The 12516-nt window shown below is 44.4% G+C and overlaps 1 long non-coding RNA gene across 3 annotated transcripts; it reads right to left on the minus strand.

Moving 5' to 3' along the window:
• Window positions 1–40: 40 nt before the first annotated feature.
• LOC120432108 (uncharacterized) lies at window positions 41–3963 on the minus strand. Of its 3 annotated transcripts, XR_008212762.1 has the most exons (7): window positions 3554–3962; window positions 2777–3409; window positions 2352–2721; window positions 1499–2281; window positions 1184–1448; window positions 815–1117; window positions 41–752 (listed from the first exon to the last, which is right to left on the minus strand). It is a non-coding gene; the product is annotated as an uncharacterized LOC120432108 (long non-coding RNA). The 3 variants fall into 3 exon arrangements; XR_005608017.2 differs by having other exon boundaries at window positions 1509–2721; window positions 3554–3963; XR_005608015.2 differs by having other exon boundaries at window positions 1499–2721.
• Window positions 3964–12516: the final 8553 nt, after the last annotated feature.

Consider the following 12516-nt stretch of genomic DNA (forward strand, 5'->3'; position numbering starts at 1 on the left):
ATTTTAGATGCTACGTTTCTTCGACAAGCTCAAACCCAGTGAGAAATACGGGGCCGATCGGGTCTGATCGTCAGAGCGACGATCAGTCCTACAGGGGCCGATGCGGGTCTGATTTTGAGACACGCATCAGACCCGAATCAAGGTATTTTGCACCCGAAACGTCAACCTGTCAAGGTTGTTCGAACATCGCAAGAGGCCTACGTGCGGGGGCGATGTAAGAACGACGTAGGGGTGAAAAATCGGACGCGCATCAACCACTTTTTTGTGCTCTTCTTCTTGTTTTTCTTTCAGCTGTCATTTGATTTGTTGATATTAAAACTGCAATTTTCGCGTTTCGATTTGTTTATTTTCATAAAATTGTAAGCAATAAGTTAATTTAGTCTAATGCACATCAATTCACCGGTTGGACAGTCTTCAAGGGAACGCTCCAGGCACGTGAGGACCGGTTCCGGTTGATTTAGACCTGGACGCGTTCGTGCAGCATTTCATCCGTGATTCCGAGGCCCCTGCAGGGCGGCGACCGTCCGCCGAGCCAGTCCATGAGCGACGTTCCGAGGGAAACTTGCAGGGCGTCGTGTCTGTTCCGTGTTGCGTCTTTCAGAACGAATTTCCAGGGACCATGTCCGTCCAGCGTTGTTCCGAAAGCACTTGTAGGTTGGCAACCGCCCGGCAGTCCTGTTCCGTGCTGCCTCTTTCCGACAGAACCTCGAGGTCTATTGCCGTTTCACTTGGCAATTCCGGATTGCGTGAACCTTTTTGAAACGAAAATAAACAATTAGTACATTGAATCAAGCTAATTTTAGAAATCAATTACCGAAATTAGTCAAACAATAGGCCAGGATTGTGGACCGGATTCGTTAGATCTTGACTTGGCGCGTCCGTGCAGGTTTTAGTCCATCGTGCCGAGCGCACTTGCAGGGCGGTGACCGTCCGGCGAGCCTGTTCCGTCCAGTGTAATTCCGAGGGAACTTGCAGTTTGGCGACCGTCCAACAACCTTCCATGCAGCATTGTTTTGAGAGCACTTAAAGGTTGGCCGCCGTCCGGCGAATCTAATCCAGAGCTATGGCGACCGTTCCGCGAGCCCGATTGCGCGTGGCAGTTCCGGATTGCAAGAACCTATTTTAAAAGGGAAAAAACAAATTATTGCTCTGATACTGCACGAAAATGACACAAGAAAATTACCAAAAGAATTGACCGGGAACGTGAACCGGTTCCGGTTGATCTTTCGTTCCGAGGGCACATGACCTTCCATCGGAGCTGAGGATGTAGACTGCTCACCGGTTCCTACGCTTCGCCGGGATGGGACGGAACGTGACTTGCTTTTTGCTGCTCGCGAGGCCAGTTCCTTTCTGTCCGGTGGGCAGCGCTACGGACCCCTCGGTTCTCGGTCGTGGCCCCATTGCTTCCCTCGTAGTGAAGCAGGCTGGGATCAAGCAGGTTTTTTGAGCTGGAAATGGGAAAGGTTAGCTGGGTAAAAATCAAGGATAACTGTTTTACCTGTCCTTACAGGGCATTGGTTGACCTCCAAGGTGTTTTAGCTGCGAGGCCGTTGTTTGATTCTGGAACTAAACTCCCGGGAGTTAAAATCCGTCCAAGGAGGTAAACTGACCGCCCTGTAGTCCTCCTAACGACAGTTCTGGCTAACGTTGATCATGGTATAAACCGGGAAGCAGGATCTGGTCCTTGTTTTCCGACTTTGTCCCCAAGTGTATCACCCGATTCAGCGATTGACATTTGATTTTGTTGGTCAGTGCTAAATTCACCTTCACTGGATTGACCATTTTAGAGGGGCTTCTTGGTGGCGGTGGCGGAACAACAACGGAATTGAGCGGCGGCGTTCGATGTTCCCAGGAGGGCCAGGTCACCTGTGGCAGCTGCAGTCGTGGGGTTAATCTGGCGCACTTCCTGTGACGCCTGTCCTCCGTCTTCACCATCTTGCTTTTCAGCTTCTGCTCCAGCTCCTGCAGATTCCCGGCCGCGGCCTGCTTGCGTTCCATCTCCCTTCACAGGTCCTTCTCGCGACGCAACATGAGACGTTCCTTGACCTCGGCGTACAGGTCGATGGTGGGCCGCTGAACGACAATCCTTGGCGGGTTGACGAACGGAGCTTGCTGCTGCTGCTTGTTTTGTTAAGTGTCAGCTTATGGTCTTCCGGTCGCTGAGGATTCTTTCAAGCTTCCTTCTTGATCTCGGTGTCAGAACGTTCCTCGTAGTGTTGACCACGCTATCGTCGGAGGAGTCCCGAATGGTGCCGATGCCACTGATAGAGACGCTGCAAATCTATAGGGAGAGAGTACAAGTATGGAGTTATGATAAGTTTTTTTTTTAATTAATTTGGAATTTTTCTCACAAAAAAAAACCTTCTATGTTCTGGAACAACAGATCCTGCCAGCTATCGTCTTCATGGCCGCAATCGGCTTACAACCTGCATCGCCAGATTCCGTTGATGGCCTCCCGGAATCGTCTTGTTATTGACTCTGGTCTCGATTTGACCGGCTCAGGTCACCGACCCCGACCTTGGCCATGTTCTCAAGGCTTGAATCGTAAACGATGCTTTGCCCCTGATGGCGGCCGGTGCCGATTTGAGCGTAACGGAAGTATGGTTCCGTCAAGCGAGGTCGATTCCGCCGATGTGCCATATGTCATCTCCGGTCGACGTCCTGGTCGATCCATCTCCATCATAAAAACCCACTTTTTGGGGTGGTGCAAAATTATTTGAACTGGAAGTAGGAAAAGTTAGTTCGGGTTGAGAAATGTAAAGAATAATTGATTAACCTAAAATCTCGCAACATTGGTTCCGCTACCACCGGCTTTCGGTTGACTTCCCTACAGACTTTTCCGGAAGGTTTTCGCTCTGCCTTACGCTTCTGGAACCTCTGCGGCAGATTAATGTGGAAGTTCTTAGGCGGACGACGAATTGGCCCCGGCGCTTACTCGCGACGAAACTTGGTCTTGGTCTTGGCGTCCAGTTCAAGACCTCCGACGCCGGCCGATGTGGCCATTCTGTTGCGAGGGCGGTGGCGGTTGTGGTGGGTCATTGAACGACTTCATGAATGGAGCAGCCCGATGCTGGTCTCACTGCTGCGAATGCCCAATCTTGGAGGTTGCGTTTGTTCGCGATGCCGCGGCCGCCACCTCTTCCGCATCCTCCGTACGAGTCACAATATTTACCACCCAACTACGTCTGCGAACAGTCACGGAACCATTATCAGAAGCCAGGTGGTGGCCGGTGTCGTCTAGGTCGAAACGGATGTACGCCGCGGCGTTTGGCTTTCACATTCTTCCCGGTCAAAGAGCTGGACACAGAACGGGCTTTTCCGGTTCAGTTCCCAGGGCAGATTCAAGCACGGTTGGCTTCCTTGCAGTTGATCCGGATCAGGTTCCGGGGGCATCTTTGGAGTTGAAATTCTGAAAGAAACGATCTTTTATAATGATTATAATTACACTATCCTTTACAATTCTGAAAGAAACGATCTTTTATAATGATTATAATTACATTATCCTTTACACTCGAGCGTTCTGAGCTACTTACCATATCAGTTCATTTGGAACCACCGTGGCCATTTTCCCCGAGCTCAGCTGGCACTACGGATTGAGTTGGCCATTTCCGGCAGAGATTGTCCTTCCAAGGGTTGGCACTTGCAGGCAGGTTCCGGTCGGCGATGCAGGCACGGAGTCATTTTTGTTTAGCAGCAGGTTGCATGGCTTAAAACAGAAGAATTTTTAATCAAACAAATTTATGCAGAAATAAAAGGATTAACTCACCGTAAAACTGTTTTTTTTTTCAAAATTTTCCCGACTTGTACAAACTTGTCCAAAATCAATATGGCTGTTTGGCACTTTGACAGTTCTTCCAAATTTTCACAATCACGAAAGAACGAGATAGCATGCTGAGCGAAACTTCGATGAAAATACTTAGCATGCTTTCTCTTTCACTCTAACGCACAGCATACAGTTCATCGAAATTTTCGAAAAACATCGTTGCCTTACAAAACATCGTGGGTTTACGGGCTTCCGATCTGGGAAGATGTGTTGCGACTAGAAGTGCGCGAATCGAGTTGCGATATTTTGCGATGTTTGTACGATGTAGTGGCTTTTGTTGAGTTAAAAACTTGTATAGAATATTGCTTGAAAGATTCTATGTTTTCTTCAATTTGAAGAAAGAATACTTTTAGGTTAAATGAACTGTTAGTATTGCATTTTATGAGCCATTCAATAGACGAACAAACGGAATTGTCGTTTTATAATTTTTGACTTGAATTCCAACGTGGATCAACAGCATTTCAAGAGATCAATAGCCAATAGATAACGAATATTCGAATATTGTTAATATTCACGATTTTTTATAATTTCTTATAATGAACATGACCAATGGATAAAATTCAGTTAATGAAAGACTCATTGAAGCAATAAGCAGTGTGATAGCAGAGTTCGACGAATTTTGACCTCGAACATTCCCGCAGCTACGTTGCTGGTGGGTTAGGCAGTCATGGGTTATCCCAGGAATTCTTGAATTTAAGATCTTTTGGTCTACCACTGTAACAAGCAGGAGGTCGGCCGACTTGAATCCCAACTTATACCCGCAAAGCTTGAGTCAGTTTGGTTGATTTGTTGTGGTTGCCTAGGTCAAGGACTCCCTTAAGGTTAGACCTGTAGGTCTACCACCGCCACAAACAAGAGGTTGACGGATTAATACCAATTGAACTCGTCAGAGGCAGACTTCCACCCTGCATCGCATCAACCGACCTTGATAGTTCGTTAATCCACTAAACTTGAACAACATTGTTCGCGGCGTAGTTTCGCTCGTCAAATCCCAAAACAATGTCGAGTAGCAGCAACAATCGACTCATAAAAGGATTACTCTAGTGGGAATTACCTCGCCTCCCGCACTCAATCCCTAAAGTGCTCCCGGCTTATGGTATTGGCATTCCAGCAATTGAAGAAACCGGTTGGGACGACTACTTGACCCTTCCCAACGAGGAATTGAGAGCTGCGGACGTTGTTTACCACCCCATCGCACAAAAGAGTTCCCCGTTAATCCCGATCAGCCAACGGTCGCGTGTAATCTCCCCAGCAGTGGCTAATCGATGTCGCGTTGGAGAGAGTTGGCTTAAGGCTTTGATTAGTCGCATCCGTTGCGGGACTTGGATAGAGCGACGTATCTCAAGGGTACTTGTCACGTGGATTGGGACGTGATATCGGATGGACTCTGGATGGAAAGACCGCTGCTTACATTTGTCATTCTACGATCATAAATCTCAGCTGCCTCTTATATATGTCAAACACAAGCATTCATTAAATTCATTTTTCATTATTTCATTTGTTTAAGTTCTTCTTTGTTTTATCATTTCAGATTCAGAACTTTCCTCCCTATCGCATGTTGGTAAGTGTTGCTTGTCGTATTCGTAACGGCTTCCCTCATTTTTCCTGCGCGCTTTAGCTTAAAATATCTGTTCTATTTTAAAACAAACCATAAATAACTCCAAAAAAAATAACGCCACTTATCTCAAACGTATCCCGCCGCCGCCAGGAAAGTCCTGCTCCAAATCCCCGTCCAAAGCCGGTCACGCGCCCCTCTGACTCGACCTCCTCGGCTTATCTCACCGGTTCGAATTAACTGATTATTTCGTTCATAATTTTGCGGCACTCTGGCGGCGCCAAATTAGCAAATTAGCACGACCACACGTCGTGATTCTGTGGAAACAGTTTCCATCAATGAATGAATGATAGGCCTGATTAAGGAGGGGATCCGTTTTTGTATGGCTTCTGTTTTGTCGGTAAGCGTCGGGGAGGTTATGTGAAGATGCGAACTCTTTGAAGCAGTTGAGCTTCACCGAGGTGGGGCGAGATCTGTGTTGAATCTCAGCTGGAAAAGTACTGGGAAAGTGTCTGAGGATAAAGAAAACACTGTGAAAATCTTGGAAAATGGTCAAACCAGTAATGGTAAAAAATTACACTGTGAAACTACTTACTTTTCCTGTCATCAACGAATGGTAGAACTGCCTACTTTGCATCGAAAAAAAAAAACAAAACTGAAAAGTGCAACTTTTCAACACTTATATCGAAAAGTCCAACTTTTCAACACTTGTATCGAAAAGTAATACTTTTCGATAGTTTTATAGATTTTACACACTTGCTTGACAGCAAATAACATTTAAGCGGAGAAGCAAACGTGTCACTGGAAAAATCCAAGAGAGTTTTGTTTTTAATAGGTCCTATAAACATATGGAAGACAATAGTTTATAGAAATGTATTTCAAAACAAAAGCCTGATCTACATCGGGAAACTGCTGCGATCCTACGCTGCGACATGCGACCTGTGGTCTGCGATTTTAGTACAGAATCGCAGCACCGCAGCATTTTCATTGTACAAGTTCAGATTGATTTGCATGTGTTTAAAACTTGCGCTTGCATCTACGATCCTGCGAGTTTCCTATTGTAGACCAGACTTAAGGTTAAAAAAATGATATTTTTCTGTTCAGACATTACATTTCTCCAAACTTTTTTCTGCCTCAATCTTTTATTTTATTTTTTACAATAATCTTAAATGGAATCTTTGTTTACGCTCTATGTAGATTTTGGTATGCAACGGTGAAAACACACTTGAAATCCTTTTCTGATCACTTTTTTTAAAGCGTAAATGATGAATAACACAACTCGACATTTTTGAAGTTGATGTAAGTAATCGCTTCAATTTCGTAAAGTTTTAGTAGATTTGGGCTGCCTGAACATGCTCCAATCGACAGAATTGAATTTTAGTAGATTCCCTGCCAATGAAAATCATTTTTAAATTGGGTATAAATTAAATGGATTAATCTTAAACAACCATGCGCACCCTCCTTAATCAATGGGGGAAGCAAAAATAAGAGGGTGCGCATGGTTGTTTTGAATAATTGCATAGCATTTATACCCAAATTTACAATTTTATTTATTGGCAAGAAATCCACTAAAATTCAATTGTGTCGATTAGAGCATGATCTGGGAGACCGATTCTATCATATCTTGACGAAACTGAAGCGTTTTCTGACATCAACTTCAAAAATGTCGAGTTGTGTAATCTACACTGAAAAAAAATAAAAGTACCAAATTCCTAAATTCTAAGAATTTTGGCTCCTTTCCTTATTAAGTAATCCAAAAAACCTGATTACTAAATAAGGAAAAAAGGCAAAATTCCTAGAATAAAGGAATTTGGTACTATTTTTTTTATTTCAGTGTATGGTCCTCCAGAATCGAGCTGTCCCAGAAGTGACTTTTTGTCAAAAACGTTACTTAATCATCCACCCTAGGGTGGTTGGTGCCTTCCTCACATTTAAAGGGTGCTATCCAAATAGACACAAAAGAGCGGTGATTTTCAGAGTTTTATCAATTTGACTTCATACCACTAGATTGGGTAGTCAGATCTTCATATTGCAGGGCACTTATGTGCTTACAACTTATGATAGGGTAGTCAGATCTTCAATTCAATTCATGCTTGATCTGAGATCCGGCCTCCAAAAAGTGCGTAAATAACACTTAAGTGCTTATAACTTTTGATAGGGTTGTCAGATCTTCAATGTTTTGGACGCATTGGAAAGGTCTTTTAAATACCTTTTGAAAAAAATCTTACAAAAACCACCCTTTTTACAATCTTCTGGACTTTTGTTAAAATCGTTTTTTTTGGCATAACTTTTGAATTACTTAACTAAACTGCATAATTTTTAATAGCGTCTTATGGGACCCCAAGACGGATCGAATGACGCTGAAACGGACAAAATCGGTTCAGCCAATATCGAGATAATCGAGTGACAATTATTTGATCAACATCCCATCACACACACACAGACATTTGCTCAGAATTTGATTCTGAATCGATAGGTATACATGAAGGTTGGGTCTAGGAGTTCTAATTTAGAAGTTCATTTTTCGAGTGATTTTATAGCCTTTCCTCAGTAGCGTGAGGAAGGCAAAAAGGCTGTGAAACCTTTTTCTTTCAAAATTAATAAAAAAAAATCAATTGTTTAGCCCTTTGTGGTCGAACGAAGTTGAACTTTGCTTACAAATAAAGCTTTATCTATCCTAATTATTGGACCAAATCACGAAAAAAAATAGAATTATAATATTTTGGAACCTATTGAATAATTTTGCATGTACATGTTACAATTTTTATAACTTTTGAATTTTTGTTTACTTAAGTTTGTTTTGCCAACTGTGTACCACTTTGACTCCACTACCAAGAAATATTTCCACCAAAGGATAAAGAAAATTTTCTCAGCTGTGAATATCATGGTAACCGACATCAATACGAAATTGTAGCAAAATAGAAAGTACTTTTCCACTACTTGATTCCAGTCTTATTCACGAAATACTTGAACAGTGCAATTTGAGACGTTATCTTTTTGGATCAAATTATCGTAATAATGTCGATTTAAATCTTTAAAGATACTTCAATTGGTATCTCCTTTGAATCCAGTCCCAACCGATTACACAATTTTCCACCACTTTTCTCCGACTAAATTTATTGGCCGGTCGCCAAAAATAGCGCTTCTCCAATGTCCAGTTCCGAGATCCGAGAACACACACACACCCCCGCCAGACATTACGCTTAGCCAGAGTTGCCGAGCCGAGTTTGTGACGAAAAAAGCCAGCTGAATATAATCGCCATAAATTTGTCCAAGTAGTGTCAACGCCGGAAAAGTGTTTCACTTTTTTTTTTCGCGCGCAGTTTCACTTTTCATCACCGACGACGACGTCGACCAGTCTGGTGGTGGTGTTGCGAACCCCACGCGTGATCTTTTCCGGGGATCATCGTCGTGGAAAACCCTACCCAAGAGAGTGGGTCGAGGCGACAGATACTCATAAATTCGGCACACTTCTTACCCAGCGAGCGATTATCACTAAAATTGCAGATGAGTGGTTCACATTTAAGCGGTTTTCCACGAAGATCTGCTAGGCCCAAAATGATGTGTTTACTCAAGTGGGACACTTGTGGGGTGGCGTACGCGATGTCGAAAAGTGATCGTTTTTACAGAAGAAGTTCTGTTTCTGGGAAGAAAAAGCTGACGTCAATCAGAGTGAAGAAAGGGAAACCCCTCGAGGGTAAAATTTTGCAGTTTCCATGGAATCAAATGGTCGTAAATTAGGGTGCGCATCGACTCAGCTCGATCAGTAATTGAGCCGTTTGAGCGATCTCGAACGCCACACTTCAAAAGATCTCTCTCATCTTGAGTTGGTTAGTAAGTAAGCTTGACTACTTTGAAGCAGTTGTGGTTCATTGTGGGCACGAGTAAAATTAATGTGTTTGTTTTAGTTTCGTAAAGTTGTTTTCGTAACATGTTTGTCCTTAACCTGCAAGTCGAATCATTTATTACACTCTTTAGCACTATTTACCAAAGCAAACCTTCAAAATGATCAATAAATTGTTGGTTTAATTGGTACAGGTTGAGGCCAATGGTTTCTCCAGCTGCAAGTTCAAATGAGGGTTTTCGGTGTGCCCTCGGTGAAAAACGGATCGTCACAATTCGGATCACGTTTCCACAATTTCTCACGAATCATTTGCTCTTGTTTGCTTAATCCCCCGTACTTAACTGACGTCAGAGAGGAGACCCCCCTTGCTGATCTTTGCTGATGATAGGCTAATTCAAAAGCATGCTTTTCTTTGTTTAAAAAAGCATTGCTCAATATAATTTTTTTTTTCTGAATAGTTGATCAGACACTGTTTTTCAAAATAATGTTAAATCTTCCTTTCATAACAAAACTTATTTGTTTAGCATGACTGCTCTATAAAAGCTTGAAATTTTGATTTAAATCGCTGGTCGAGTCTAAGCTAGCTTACATTTTCCACAAATCTTGACAGCATCGCTACGGAAGTTCTGTGTCGGGTCTATTCCAGGCAAAGAGCTTCTGTGCTACTATGCTGCCATTCAAATCTAGGTCGATTGGTAATCAAATCCGTTTATTGCTCAAGGTTCTTCTCCTCTCATCATCTTCCCTGAGTAATTTTCCACTTCTATTCAATTTTCTGAGCTCGCCACTTTGCTGTTCATCCCCCCTGCCAGGATCATCACCGGATGACGTTTCTAATCGCTTCTGTCAGAGCGATAACAGCACTGTCACGGACAAGCCTCCAGATGGCGATGTTGTTTGTTGTTGCTCGACCCGCTGACGACCTGCTGTTTTGTGCAATCGTTGGCGGCCCCCGACCTTAAGGGTTGATGTGCGTGCAAAATATTTGTCCAACTAATTAGCTGTCCCGTCTGTCCTGAGAACCGAACAACAAATCACATTTGCACTGATGAAAGTGCAACTGCTGTTTACTACGCGACGTGACGTCAAACGGCCGGAGATCAGTCGAGCTCCATACTAGCTGGACTCAGTTGTTGTTATTGATAAGACGCGCGGTCCGCTTGGTGACTGGAACTTGATCTTCTTTGCTTTGTGGTTGAGGGCGGCGGCTTTTTTCTCGCAATTTGTTTGGTGAGAAAAACAAGATGTTTTCATTTTCATCACATCCCGCGGAGTTGAGGCCGCGGTCGGAAATTAAGTTATTTATTATAAAGTTCGCCTACGAGTACGTGAGATCAATGAACTGAGCTTTGGAACAGAGGTTTGTTGTTGTTTGACCAATTGCACTTTGAGTTGCAGATTTCTTCTTGAATTCAAATATTCGAGCCGGAAATTGAGAACCCAATCATGGCCTTTATGGGTAGAAGCGTTACCACTAGGTTACACGACTAGTCATTAAAAAACAAAATATTCATTTTTAAACGATGCATAAACGATGCATCACCTCCGTGTACGCACGAGTGCAAGCAGCAGTCAAGTGCTCAGTTGCTCCATCGTTTTTTCGAAATTTTTCGCCGTAATTTACCGTGATTAGCCGCGAGTTTGCTCCAACAGCATGCCAAGGGCCGGTGTGGCCGTGGCAGTTCGAGTGCGGCCTCGAAAAACCCGCGAAGTTCGTCTACCGGCCGTGTGCAAAAAGGTAAACAAACCAACGCCGCGTCGTCCGCCATCGCGCCGGGGAGTGTGTGCGCCAAAGGATTCGACCCCAAGTTATTACACCCTAATTACCGTGTCCAGGGCCGCAGCCCTATAAGGCTCCGTTCAGCTACTTCCGGCAATCTGTCGACCGATGGCGCATCAACATCCGCCAACATTCCCACCAGTAACAAGTTCGCGAGACTGAGTGACGAGGAAAGCAACAACAACAACACCGACGGTAGCACTATCGACGACGACGACGACGATGGTCGTACACGGAAGAAAGTGATTTCGCCAAAAAAAGTAATTACTCCAAAGGAACGACGACCACCACCAATTTTCGTTTTGGATACGTTGGCGGACGATGTTGACGAGCAGCTGGAAGGCCTCGTGTACTGCCTCAAAATAGGTAAATCGTCAGTGCAAGTGTTCACGTTTGACCAAAAGAACTTCGACCTGGTTGTGGAGAAATTGAAGCGTGAAAGCTTCAAGTTCTACACATTCGACCCCGTACAGAAGACAGCTGTTAAGGTCGTCTTGCAGGGGTATCAAGACCGCCCGATCTCCGTCCTCAAGGAGCACCTCTCGGGTGTCGGAATAACGCCGCGAGACATAAAAGTCCTCTCGCGGAAGACAACAGTCACAGGTACACACACACTGTACCTGTTGTACTTCGACCGCGGTACCGTCAAAATTCAAGACCTGCGTTGGACGGTTTTTGGGTAAACTGGCGGTTTTACTCCAAAAATCCAATGGACGCAGCGCAATGCCACCGTTGCCAGAAATTCGGCCACGGCTCGCGGAACTGCAACCTCCAGCCCCGCTGCGTGAAGTGCGGTGAGTCACACCTCTCGGAGGTGTGTGCACTGCCACGAAAGGCGGACTTGGGGGATAACGCAGAACAAACCAAGCCGCGCGTAAAGTGCGCGAACTGCGGCGGTAACCATACCGGTAATTACCGCGGATGCGTCGCGCGGAAGTCCTACCTCGAGGAGCAGGAAAAGAGGAAGAAGAAAGCAGCAGCGTCCCATCCTCCTCAGCGAAGTACGAGCGCAGCCGTTCCTGCAGCTGGCCAGCGTACGGTTCCAGCGGACAACCCAGCGTTCCCTCCTGGATGGGGGAGGTCGTTTGCAAGCGTGGTCGCTGCCGGTAGCGGCTATGCGACCCAGCAAGGAGTCACCGGGGAAGATCTCTTTACCCTGCCGGAGTTCTTTGCTCTCGCGGGGGAGATGATGCGGTTTCGGAGCTGCCGTAACAAGGCGGAGCAATTTCTAGCCCTCGGGGAATTAATGATTAAGCACATCTATAAAGGATAAAACAATGTGATCTAGTTTTAAGCTTTCTCTATTTCTATCCCCTTTTCCTAGCAAGTTTAGTAAGTTTTTTTTTCTTAATTTTTCTTACTCTTGGTAACACCTTTATTTACAAGCAATAACTGTTCCAAAATGGATTATGATGTAACACACAGCTGAAAGAAACTCCAAAACTCTTTTTGTTACTTCAAAAGAACTTATTGTATCTGATTATTCACCAATAAAACCGAATTTGAATTTGAAA

The sequence above is a fragment of the Culex pipiens genome, unplaced genomic scaffold (assembly GCF_016801865.2).
Source record: "Culex pipiens pallens isolate TS unplaced genomic scaffold, TS_CPP_V2 Cpp_Un0252, whole genome shotgun sequence".
NCBI classification, from domain to species: domain Eukaryota; kingdom Metazoa; phylum Arthropoda; class Insecta; order Diptera; family Culicidae; genus Culex; species Culex pipiens.